Here is a 13,258-nt window from a genome sequence, read left to right on the forward strand (position 1 = left end):
CAATGACTGGGGGTTTGTTTATTGCACACCCTGGTGTATTAACAAGAAGCAAATACTTTCCACATGTATCTCAATGTACTTTGAAAAAGCAGTTTCCTTACCCTTGACTTCATATATTTTCTCTCCGATTGCTCTGCTTACTCATAGTTTCTGTTACCTCATAACTTTGGCAACATCTACCTTTGCTTCCTGCTGCTAACTGACTCACTCCTCTAGAATTTCTTGGTTCTGATTCTCAAAAGAATCTTACTGAGCTCTACTTATGTGAGTGAGGTTGCATCATAGATTGCTCATCAGCTTTGGGGTTGATTGTCCTTCAATCTTGTGTCCCACCTCCTGATGCAATGGGGTGAAAACCTGTACAATAGGGATTGTGAGTTTGTCGACTAGAGTCTTTCCTTGCTTGCCAGTGGACATATAGCAACATTGCATCCAGCCATCTGAAAGTTTACACCATCCCCAAGGCATTCCAGTGACACACTCATAACTTGCAAATAGGCAGGTGTTAGTCAGTTATAACTACTGTGTCTAGAAGTAATGCCGATGGTCATTCCAAAACTGGCTTGATGATATTGGAGTCTGCTGAGTAATGGTGAAAACCATTGATATAAAGTTAGACAATAAAATCTCATTCTGATATTAACATGTGGGAAATCTCTTATATCAAAGTTATGATACTGAAGTTTCCTTTCTATAAAGTGAGTATGCCAACCACTTATACGACATTGAGAGGTTTATGTGAATCAAAATATCTGAAGTACCTCAAAGAGTTCTTGGAACAACAAACATTAGCTATTATTTTAAGTGGTACCATTGAAATGCACTCAGTTTGTGTCATCTCTTTGCAACTGTGAACTACATAATCAAACAACTGATGTATAATAGTTGAAAAAAAAAACTAATACTGTCAACACAACTTATTTTTATGAGAGAAATAGAAGCAACTATTCTTCTCAGTGTCTAGAGATATGCACCATTCATTTATTCTGAACAGCTATTTATTTTTCTAGTATAGTTCAATGATCTTGAAATATGTAGTTCTTATGGTTAATATTGTAAAGTCATGTATTTTTGAATGGCAGATATTTAATTGGGTAAGAAATGCCAAAGATATGTTTGCTGCCTAACTTCTTTTGAAGAGTGTGGATACTTTTATTCTCTAGACATCACAGATCTGGATTTTATTAGCTGCACCACAGTACTATAATGTAATGTTCTAAGTAATTCTAATTACCCCACCATGTCTATATACTTACACTTGATTCCTAGTACAAATTTATGTTTCACCTAAAGGTGTTTTTCTTTCTTTCTTTTTTTTTTTTTTTTGGTACAAGTATATGGATTCACTGAAGTGCACGCAACAAAAAGAGAACTTCTCTTGAGAAAATATGGGGTCCAGATAAGGAAGAAGAGTGTTGAAGGGAACTGTAACAGCTTTAGGAGACAGCTGTTCTATTTGGATCTCTCGAGGGTAAGTGGAGCTCTGTAATTAAACATCTTAGCTTTTTCTCACTTTCCATCATTGCATGCCTTTAGTTTGCCATATTCTTTACCTTAAGAATGTAATACCACCTTGTGGCTTCTTTATGCCTCTTTTGATCTTCAGCAATGACTTCCCAATGCTTGATTTTCTCAGTGATTCTCAATGAAGATTACAGAAAAAGTGTGTTGCATTGGCTTAGCTTATCATATCATAGTTTCTGCACAGGTAGTAGGTTGATGACCCGTGATTTATTTACTCAACGTTCAAATTTAGTGGCAGATCCAAAGTGAAAGTTATTTTCTCCATTGGGACTTAGCAGTCACTATAAGTCAGGGTCTCTATTGCTATACTACCCATCTTTTTTTTTAAATTTATTTATTTATTCTTATATAACTGGGGTACAGGTCAGAGATGCGGAGGGTGAGAGGATTCACCAGGAACAGAATGGGCAGCAGAACAGGCAGATCGACGAAGTACACTGCTGAGGGGAGCAGCGGGCGGGTCAGGAGAGGTCTGCCGCACCATGTGGTCACCTCCGGGGCCGGTGGGGAATAGAACTCATGTGGAAGTGGCTTAAGCTTCTTTGTGCTGTGCTTTAACCCTCTGTGCCACCAGGGAGGGCCCACCCACCCATCATTTTAACTACCACCTCCAAGTGGCTTATCAATCCACTACTGTTACTCAGTAATTTAAGGGAAATAATCCATTGACATGGGTCTAATCTCTTAATCCTAAACCTACAACTGTGGTCAGAGAGTGGATTAGACAGGTTGCTTATGTCTGAGTTTTACAGCCTTTTGTGGAGATGAAGGGCTGATCCTTTAAATAACCAGCCCCTTTAAAACAGCAAATTCTGTGAGCTATAAAACTGGCTTCAAAATAAAGTTGAGACTGTCAGAAGAAAAATTTGTGAATAAAAAGCATGCAAAAATTACAAGCCAAGGAGGACTCTTGAAAAACTTAGTACCTCTTTCTAACCAGAGGGTAAAATGGAAAGGGCGAGCAGTTAAGGTCATAAAAGATGACTAGAAACTGGGGGATTGGGTTGATGTTATCGCTTTTATTTTGCCATCCTAAAAGAGAATTCTTAATTAATCTTGTATTATTTATCACAACTTTCCTAAAGTAAAATAAACATTTAGTGTATATAAGGGAGTATAAAGTCTACATGTTATTTTTTTTTTCCTTTCTAGACTGTGAACTTTCAGAAAATAAGAATGACATACTCTATAGTGTATGATCATTTAGTATAATTTAGCTATTAATTATAAATAGAATGCTCAGTCTTCTCGTCCCTTAGACATGTTCCCAAATGCTCCCACATTAGGCTGTGTGTATGTGTGTGTTTTCAACTCAATAGCTAATATAATAGCATTTAATGGTTATAGCTTATATGGTTTCATAGAATAAGGCCTGTTGGTTTTCTCCAACTGTTGTGAATTCACATAACCACGCTTCTTGTGATATTTAGATTAACATAGAAGTGATGGACACTACTTGCTTACAAGTTTCCTATGGATACAAATGTGATAATCAGACAGTGAGCTTAACCACAGCACTCATTCCTATTGATTTACCTATAAATAAAACCTACATGCAAGTGGTACAGAATCTTGGAATCCTTTGTTGATCCTAAATGTTGCCAAAATTCAAGAAAGTTTCAAAAAAGCTGCAATCTGATTACATGTAATACAACAGCTGAATTTACCTACCATAAGGTGAGATGAAATATTTAAACACAAATAGAAAGCAGTTGGTTTGTGCCTCCCCTATCCCACCTTTCCACCAAAAGGACATTTTGTTTCTATTATATTCTATTTCTTTGGACTTCCTGTCACTAAAATTAAGGTGTTCTCTAAAGCTTGGGTAGACTCAGGGACAAATAAAAGCAACGAGGCAGAAACATTCTTGATTATATTCAATACATCTGACCCTCACACACATACAAGTGGGACTAGAATATTCTCATTGCTTTTGTTTGCCCTATGTCTCAATAAAAGTGCTAGGAATAAAACAAAAACACAGCCATCAAAGTAAAGACATTAAATACTTAGGCACGCCAATCCTTCCTCTTTGATGAGGGTCAAGGCTATTTTATCAGAAAGAGGGATGAAGCTACCCACCAAACTTGCTAACTGAAATTAAAAACTAATTAGACTGAGGAACAGAAAATTAGAAGCTGGGCCTATTCAATATGTACTAAAAATACCTGACACGAGAATACAGTGAGAGTGACCTTTTTTACTTTCTCTGCTGAATTGGCTTCAATATGGTCCTTTTCATTCCCATAGAGGACGGAGAAAGCCACCTCCTGTGGAGGTTGAGACTTACATGAGGTCTCCCTCCTTTGCTAAGATCCCTACTCAAAAGAAAGGTCATGAAAGCTGCATACTGATCACATTCTAAACCTTTCCTCCCAGGCCTCAGTGGAAGTCTGGATTAATGAGACTGATAAACTCTGACTTACCCTTTAGGACATTTAGATAAAAACACCCCATGGTGATCATTCAAGGCCAACAGGAGAGGCCATCTCTAACCCTCAAGTCTCTTGACTGGCTATTGTTCCAAAGACACTTTTGAATCCTAATAGACACAAGTGCAAACCTTTCTTTCTTCCTCTTTCCTTAAGTAAGGAGTGGATCCAGTCAAAAGTTGAAATCTTCAATATGAAGTGTTATGTCAAAGGTTACTAGAATATTACTAGAACAGCCTAATTATGATATAACATTTTAATTCAGACTCTGGTTGTGATGATTTTAGTTTCTCCATCATATTATTCTGGTGTCTCTCATTGTCAGTGTGTAACTGAGGAGGCATTCAGGGAACCCAGGGACCCTAAACAATTAAAGATGCACTTTTTTTTTTTTAAAGAGGGGAGGTGGGGATTACCAAGCTTATTTATTTATTTATGCATACAAGAATTGGGGTATAGTCCAGAAGCACAGGGATGGTGAAAGGATTCTCCAAAGATAGAGTGGGGAGTTGAACTGGCAGAACTGCTGAAAAACATTGCTGAGGGGAGCAGAGGGTGGTTCAGGGGAGGTCTGCTGTGACAAGTGGGTCAGCCCTCTGCAGGTGATTGAACTCTGTGCTGCAGCAGCTGCAAAGAGCTTCATAATGCGGCAATTTAGCCCCTTCCACCAGAGTCATTCTAAAAAGAGCCCAGCCATCTATGCACACAAAAGTGAAAAAGGTAGACTCTTAGTGTGAAAGTATTTTAATAACTGGTGAGTATCAGAAGAAAAAGTTTAGGGTCCCTGGGTTCCCTGAATGTCCCCTCAGTTACACACTGACAATGAGAGAAACCAGTATAATATGATGGGGAAACTAAAATCATCACAAGAGTCAAAATACAGTGCCCCTGCTGGTGGGACTGCAAACTAGTACAACCACCATGGAAAACTGTTTGGAGGTTCCACAAACTGCTAAACATGGAGCTTCCCTACGACCCAGCAATCCCACTCCTAGATATCTACACCAAAACACTGATTCAAAAAGATACCTGCATCTCCATGTTTATTTCTGCATTATGTACAATTGGAAAGACATGGAAACAGCTCAAATGCCCAAAAGTGTATGTCTGGATTAAAAAGATGTGGTACATATACACAATGGAATATTACTTAGCAATCAAAAAAGATAAACACATGCCTTTTGCAGCACCGTGGCTGGAGCTGGAAAAGATCATGCTCAGTCAAATAAGCCAGAAAGAAAAGAAAAATACCAGATAGTTTCACTCATAGCAGGAGTATAAAGGACTAAGAGAGAAAATAATAATAATGATGAAGAACTATATACCGGAGACATTTTATGGAGATAGAGTGGGGAATGGGATCAAAAATGGTGGGGCGAAGTGCACGGGACTATGGTGATGGCACATAGGTGTATTGGTAGTGGGAAACCCACAAGGATTACAACTGAGATGGAAAAACACACAAAGTGATGTAAAAATAAGCTATTACATTATTATTTTTTTAAAAAAGAATGAGCTAAAAATATATGAAACATAAACAAACAAAAAATATATATATAGTGCCCACTAAAACTCGGCAAATTACCCATAGCCTTGTGGGCAAATGTGCCCCTAAACAGACGCAGCATGAAGCTGAGCTAGGGTCCATAAGCTTGCAGAAGCCTAGAGTACCTTCTGTCAAGGAACCACAGGAAGAAGTTATGCAGGTTCCAAAAAAATCATTTGCTACTTACATTCACATCTATGATCTCAAAAATGTTATCAACTGCTACTTATCACTAACATATAAAAAAGCTTTGATATTTTATCAAAAGATAATTTTTAATTGCTTTTCTTCAAGAAACAGTCTAATCTTAGCTATGTCTGTGCATTCAGAGATAATGATAAAATTCTTACTGTAATGAAAGACAAAAGTATATAAATCATGGAAAGCTCTAGATGAATATTAAATGTGTAAGTTTGAACACTTTCATGGGGAATTAGAGTGGAAATAGAGGTTTTTTTTTTTTTCTATAATATTTTTTTCACTGAGACATTGAGTAAATCCTTCTTAACACTGGGAGTAATTATTTGGAAAATATAATTATGAGAACCTTCAAGAAAGAAAATAATTTGGTTGTAATCAGAGCATTCAGTCTGGACCACATTTGTACTCTGAAGAGTAACTAATAAATGTCACACTTTCATAACTGTGCAATCTCTAATTTCAAAACTAAAACTGAAGCCCTAATTGCCTGTATTATTTAGCAAAATATGGCAATAAATATATTTTTCCAAGACATATAAGTCTAGAGAAAAATACTGCTTATTTCTAGGAAATTTATGTTTATATGCTTTCAGAATTAAAAATGTATAATAAGTAGTAACAGGATTAGGTTCATAAAGGAGACACTGTCTTATAATCTGCTTTTACTCATAAGATTATAGAAGTTAATCTTCATGTAATAATGTTAATTTGTTTCTGAATTCCTCACTATTATGTCCAGAAATACTGTCAACACATATTTCCATTGATTTCATTATGGAAAAATATGGCATTCCACCCATTCCGTGTTAACAGTAAAATATTTTACTTGAACAAGTTTATATAAGTAATCAATGAAAAATTGTAAGTAAATAACTGTGCTGTCCATATAAGATATAATGCACTGAAAGTTTCCTTTTTTAATTTGATATTTTTAAATCCCACTCATAGGAAACAGAAATCTCGTGCATGGTAGTTGGAGGTACAGGAGAAAAATGAGGTTGTTGCTTTAGAAGGTGTTTCCTTCTACAACATTTTTTATTTTAATCAATTATTCGTCTAGTTGTTTTGGGGGGGAAGCCATTTGTAAAAATGTATATGATTTAGGGTTATAGGACAACCCTTTTTCAGATAGATGATACCACACCACAGCCACCATGAAGTCACCAATCATCTTCCTCTATAATCCACTGGGCACCCTCCATATCCTGTCACCATCCTCTCTTCATCCACTGATCTCTAACCTACAGTCAGGTATCTAGGGTGTGTCAATGGCTTGGTTTTGTCTATTTTGTTTTTCCATATTCTGTATATACATGGCACCATCTTGAATTTATCTATCTCCTTGAATTATTTTACTTAGCCTATCCCTCTCCAGTTCCATCCATGTTGTCCTAAATGGCAAAAGTTTATCTTTTTTATAGCTGAATAGTATTCCACAATGTATGCTTCCCATATCTTCTTGGTCTTCTTCTCTCTGCTTGAACATTTAAGCTGTTTCCATGGTGTGGTTATACTACCATAATTATCTTCACCAGATTTTAACCCATTTTAACCCCATAGTTGTATTATACTTCAGCAGCTCTTACAAATAAAATGATAGCACAGATAATTACTTTGAAGGTAATGTCAGAAAATGAGAATGTTTCAAAGCATGGAGACAGTGGCCAGGATCTTCAATAGCTCAAGAAGGTAATGTCTTTTCCCTGATTCCATGTGTTAGGCAAATAAACTACAGGAAAAACATTCTTTGAGTCCATTCAAACAGGATGAACAATTTAAATTTGTCTTATACAATATTCAACATTCTCTGACCAGAAATGTTGTGTCAAAACACTGTCTTTGCCTTAAACCACTATGTTGAAATATTTATTCTTATATCATGCTTATTTCATCATGTCTTGGATATTCCTTGTTATTAAAAAAAAAGTGAAATTATCTGAAAAACAGAATGTTTTGCAACCACTATCAAAAGAAAAAATATTAACTGACCATAAAATAGTCTTTATGTGAGAGAAGATACATTGTGAGTGTAATTAGTTAGAGCTAGTTAGAGGTACAGATTCTGCTCCCCTCATCTGAAAATACAGTGTTCCTCTGGAATCTCATGAAAGCCAAAATGAATAAATTTTGTGATATATTCACTTTGCAAGTGATTGTAATTAATTTATATAGAAAAAATTTTCAAGTGATCCCAGACCCAAAAAATGACCAGCTGAATCTTACCCAATCAGCACATAAAGCTTAAAATGGCTCTAAGCCAATAAATACAGGAAGAAAATGGAGAATATGCATACAGTGGCCTGTAGGTAGTAGTTCTCATGGAGAAAGGTTGGTGTTGTTGCTGCTGTGGCTTGGACCGTGTGTTACCTATGGACCAGATATTGCAAAACAGATACCAAACACATTTTAGTCTTTTGTCTTAAAAGTGAAAATCCTTGGTCTCCCTGGTGATGCAAGCATTAAGTCTCAGACCTAGGAAGCTACTCATAGCCACTGCTGCAAGAACTATATCCCCCACCAGCGAGTTAACCCACATGGCACAGCAGACCACCCCAGTGTCCACAGCTGCTCTCCTCAGCAGCGGATTTCAGTAGAGCACCCTGTTCTGCTCCCCACTCTGTCTCTAATCCTCTTATCCCCACACCTCTGGCCTACACCCTGGTTTTGCGTGTGTGTGCGTGTGTGTGTGTGTGGATATATATATATATATAGATATATCTGTCTATCTAGAACATGCCAGAGATGCGGAGGGTGAGAAGATTCACCAGAGAAAGAGTGGGGAGCAGAACAGGCAGATCGACAAAGTACACTGCTGAGGGGAGCAGCAGGTGGGTCAGGAGAGGTCTGTCTAGCCATGTGGAGCTCCTCCCGGGCAGGTGGGAATCGAACTCATGTGGAAGTGGCTTAAGCTTCTTAGTGCAGTGCTTTAACCTGCTGAGCCACCAGGGAGGGCCATCTTTTTTTAAAAGTGAAAATTCTCTTCAGATTTCTTTTGGTTCATGAAAACTGGTGCAAACATAGCTTCACAAGTGAAGTGCCATGTGTGAAATTTTAAAGTGCAAGTATATCAAAGGCTCAAAATCACAATCATCTCTTTCAGAATTATTTCAGTTTAGGAAACAAGTTGGTATTTCTTCCATGCACAACATTATAGTTGAAAATTGTCTTTGAGAAGCATTGAGGAACTGGGTGGCATTATAGAAATTTGATTTAAAAAACCCTAAACAATATTTATTACTTCAGATCCAGTAGTTCTACTTCAGAGAATTTAATGAAAAAAGTAGAAAATAATGTAGAGGAATTGTACATTGTCTAGTGTTGTATTCCTTATAACTCAAAATTTTAACATAATTCATATATCTAAACAATAAGGAGACTTGTTAAGTAACTTAGATCCATGACCTGAGATAACTCAGGTATTTAAAACTTTTAAAATTATGATTGAAACATGAAAAATGTATTTGATATACTCTAAGTCAAAACCAAAGTGCAGTATATTCAAATCAATCTCAATTGTGTAACTCATCTCTCTAAATGTAGATGTATTCTTAGATACACTTGAACAGAAACAATCCAACAGTTAATTGTGACTTTTCATATTGTGATCTTTGGGGTGATTGGTATCCTGTTATTCTTTATTGTGTTCTCACTTTTTCAACATTTAGTAATACTTTAACATATTTTGATAAATACAATATTCAATAGAAGTGATTTTTCAGATAGTCTGAAGTAAGAGAAGACTGAAGATTGAGAAGAAGGCACAGATACAAATTATATTTAGCAATGATCTAGGTTTGAAGGGATGAGGGTGTTGGCTAAGGAGCTGGTAGTTGAAAAAGAGACTGTTTCAGAGGCACATCAAAGGAAATATATCAGCAAATTACTCTGAGAAAAGTTAGTTAAGTACTCAAAATAAAAATTACTGAGCACCTTTTTTTTAAAAAATAATTAACTTATATTTTACATCATTATTCATTTGTGCACAATCCATGCTATCTCTTCTCAGGTTATGTATTATTTTTTTTAAAGAATTATTTACTTATCCTTACAGAACTGGGGTACAGGGCAGAAGTGCAGGGGCAGTGGGAAGATTCACCACAGACAGAGTGGGGAGCAGAACAGAACAGGCAGACTGACAACGTATGCTGCTGAGAGGAGCAGCGGGCAGGTCAGAAGAGGTCTGCCGTGCCATGTGGGTCAGCTCCATGGCCAGGGATCGAACTCATAGTGCAGTGCCATGGGAGAGCTTCTTAATGAAGTGCTTTATTTTTGCACCACCAGGGAGAGCCATCTGTCAGGTTATTTTTAATTCGAGAAAGAATTAGATAAATATTGGTTTTCTTCCAAATCTTCCACTTTGGGTAGTTGGTTAGAATTATACAATCTCTGGATTTCTTATGTCTTAAGATAAAGGTTTAAGTATTTTCCCTGTTAACTCCTCTGAAATAGTTATCATATAAACTTGCTCTAAATTATTTGTAATACTTGCTGATAAGTGTCAACATTGACAAGACCTGCCATCAGATATGATTGTTGGACATAACAGGAGTTGAGATGCTAGACAGGGATTTGAGTTAAAATAAAGTAACTGGTTATGCAGCCCAATTATGTTTTCAATAATAAGTTCCTTTCATCTTCCTTCACTTTTATGAAAGTAAATGGATGTAGGATTAGTTAAATATTTATAAAATGGTCAACTGTACCAGCAGACATGCATATAATATTCTGAAGTGAAACCCTTAGAGTGTGTAGATATGGAATAAAGAGAATCAATGAATGCATAATTTAGAAAGTTTTTTGTTCAACATTTTAATATATCTTAAAAGAAATATAGCATATTTTAAGATGTATTTCAAATGATCATTGTACAAAGATTACTTTTTTTACCTAACAGAATTCTAATCAATGTTGTATTAGGACTTCACATATCCAAAATTTATACTTTTCTTAAAGAATCTATTCACTTCAAGCCAGCTAGAGGCAAAAAGATAAAATAAGGAACATTTGCATTGAGCATTGCCTACTCTATTATCTTTAACCTTTAGGATTGACTCTATTACCCTAGACCCTGGGATAACTTGAATGTTCATACATAGTCTTTCCTTACTCTCCATGGAGTTTTTCTGTCTATTCCACAGGGGTCAAGCCTCTCCTTCTAATTTACTTAAGGTTGATTTCTCTTGCTTACTACATTCTATGTTACTACTTTTCTTTGTTTGAAATGGGATTAATCACCAATTGAGGAGTTATCCCGCTCCACCATGCACAAAACATGAGTACAAAATCTTTAGGCTTCGTGTTCTTTGCATTGGATGGCAAGTTGCCTGCATTAAATGTGCAGTTTTACTATGTATACCCACTCTGGATGTGAAAGTAAGAAATTTTCTTCTGGTGGTCTTCACTGAATAGCCCTTCAAGGCTTTCATATAAGAGGAATGGGGCCTATAACCAAAATTTCGTGGGAAATAACATCACCCAGAGTAATTCAACTGATACTTTCTCCTATCAAGCTGAGCCCCAAGTGCCCAAGACCTCCTCACAGATATAAGATTCATTTTCCTCCAGTGCTTGCATTTACTGCTTTTTCTATTACAGTTACAGCAGAGCTATCTCAAAGGATCAAAATATCATTTTGCCCTATTGAATTGCATCTTTAAATATGTCTTGGGCTGTGTGTGTGTGTGTGTGTGTGTGTGTGTGTGTGTGTGAGAGAGAGAGAGAGAGAGAGAGAGAGAGAGAGAGATTTCATTAGTTTATTTTTAGAACTGGTGTCATTTACAGAGGAAAACAGAAAGGGTACCTGAGGCCATTTTTTAAAGAACATAACAGTACAAGATCAAGTTTAAAAGGAGAAATAGGGATGGGAGAAATGTTGATAAAAAAGATGATAGCTAAAAAATGTAATTTATGTTTTATGAGTGACCTTTGTAGCAAGCTGAAGTGCTGAGTGCATTCTGCAGTATTTATTTTGTCACCTTATTTATCTTTGCTCCCCTCTTCATTTTCTCTTTGGTTAGTCTTATGAGTTAAATCTGACCAATGGAACACTGATAGAGTGTGTGTAAGAGACCTTCATAAAAAAATCTATATGGGGCCTTCCGTGGTGTTGCAACGGGTTAGGATGCAGCACTACAAGCTAGCTGCACCCTCTTCAATGAGAGTTCCATCCCCAGGCAGGGAGCTGACCCACATGGCAAAGCAGACCTCTCCTGTCTTGTCTCACTTGCTGCTCCCCTCAGCAGTGTATTTTGTCGATCTGCCTGTTCTGCTCCCCACGTTGTGTCTGGTGAATCCTGGCACTGCCCCTGCACCTCTGGCCTGTACTCCAAGTTCTGTATGTATATATAAATAAACCTTAAAAAAATGTACATAGTTTTTTACTTTGGTTTATAGGTGTCTCCTGTGGCAATCTTAAGTTTGTGTTGTAAGGGAGCAAATGAGCATTGAGCACGAGGCCAGAGAATTATCTGCAGAACTGAGCTAGAACATTCTCTTCTCACTCATTTCCATTTGGACAATGAGTTAATTCATAAGGCAATGACAAACAGCAATGAGGTGGCAGCTTCTTGTGGCTTCGATTTGCATTTCCCTAAAGATAAATGATAATGAACATTTTTCTCACATGCCTGTTGGCCATCTGTTGCCAATGTTTTGATTGGGTTATTTGTTTTCTCTTTTGTTGCAGTGTCTGTGGTCTTTGTATATCTTTGACACCATACCCTATATAAAATAGTGTGAAAGTTTCTCAGAAGATTAGAAATAGGTCTACAGTGTGACTTGGAAATTCTACTCCTAGGTATCTACCCAAAGAACACAGTAACCCTAAGTTGAAGGGAATCCTACATGCTCGTGTTCATTGCAATACTGTTTACAACAGCCAAGCTATGGGAAAACTTTAAGTGTCCAGAAACAGGGTCAGGAAGAGGTATTATGTGTAAACAATGGAAAGCTGCTGAGCAATCAAAAAGGGTAAGCTCATGCCATTTGTTGTAATATGGGTAGGGTTGAAAAGGATTAGGCTATGCGAAATAAGTCAGAAGATTTCAAGACTGGATGGTGTCACTTAGATGTGTGATGTATAGAATACAGACAGCAGGTCAGATAAAGCCAAATGCAAAATCTAGCCCTTGGAAACTGATTATAAAGTTGAGGCATTCAGAAGAGAAGGGCAAAGAGAAGAGGAGACACAAAGGAGGGAGAGAACACATGGACTTTGTGGTGGATTTTGCTAACATCGCCTGCAAAGAGGGAGAAATCTCTACTTCCAAAACAGAAAAATTATACATACACTAAACAACAGTACCAACAAGCCAGACATAAAGAGACCCCAACTTTCCAAAGATACACAAAGGTGTACAGTTAATAAAATTAAACGTACACTTCATCTTTTGTTAAAAATTATTATGTCTGGGCCCTCCCCGGTGGCGCAGCGGGTTAAAGCACAGCACTAAGAAGCTAAAGCCACTTCCGATGAGTTCGATTCCCGCCTGCCCCGGAGGTGACCACATGGCGTGGCAGACCTCTCCTGACCCGCCCGCTGCTCCCCTCAGCAGTG

Source organism: Condylura cristata, unplaced genomic scaffold, assembly GCF_000260355.1.
Source record: "Condylura cristata isolate star-nosed mole 26May11 unplaced genomic scaffold, ConCri1.0 scaffold00037, whole genome shotgun sequence".
Lineage (NCBI taxonomy): Eukaryota > Metazoa > Chordata > Mammalia > Eulipotyphla > Talpidae > Condylura > Condylura cristata.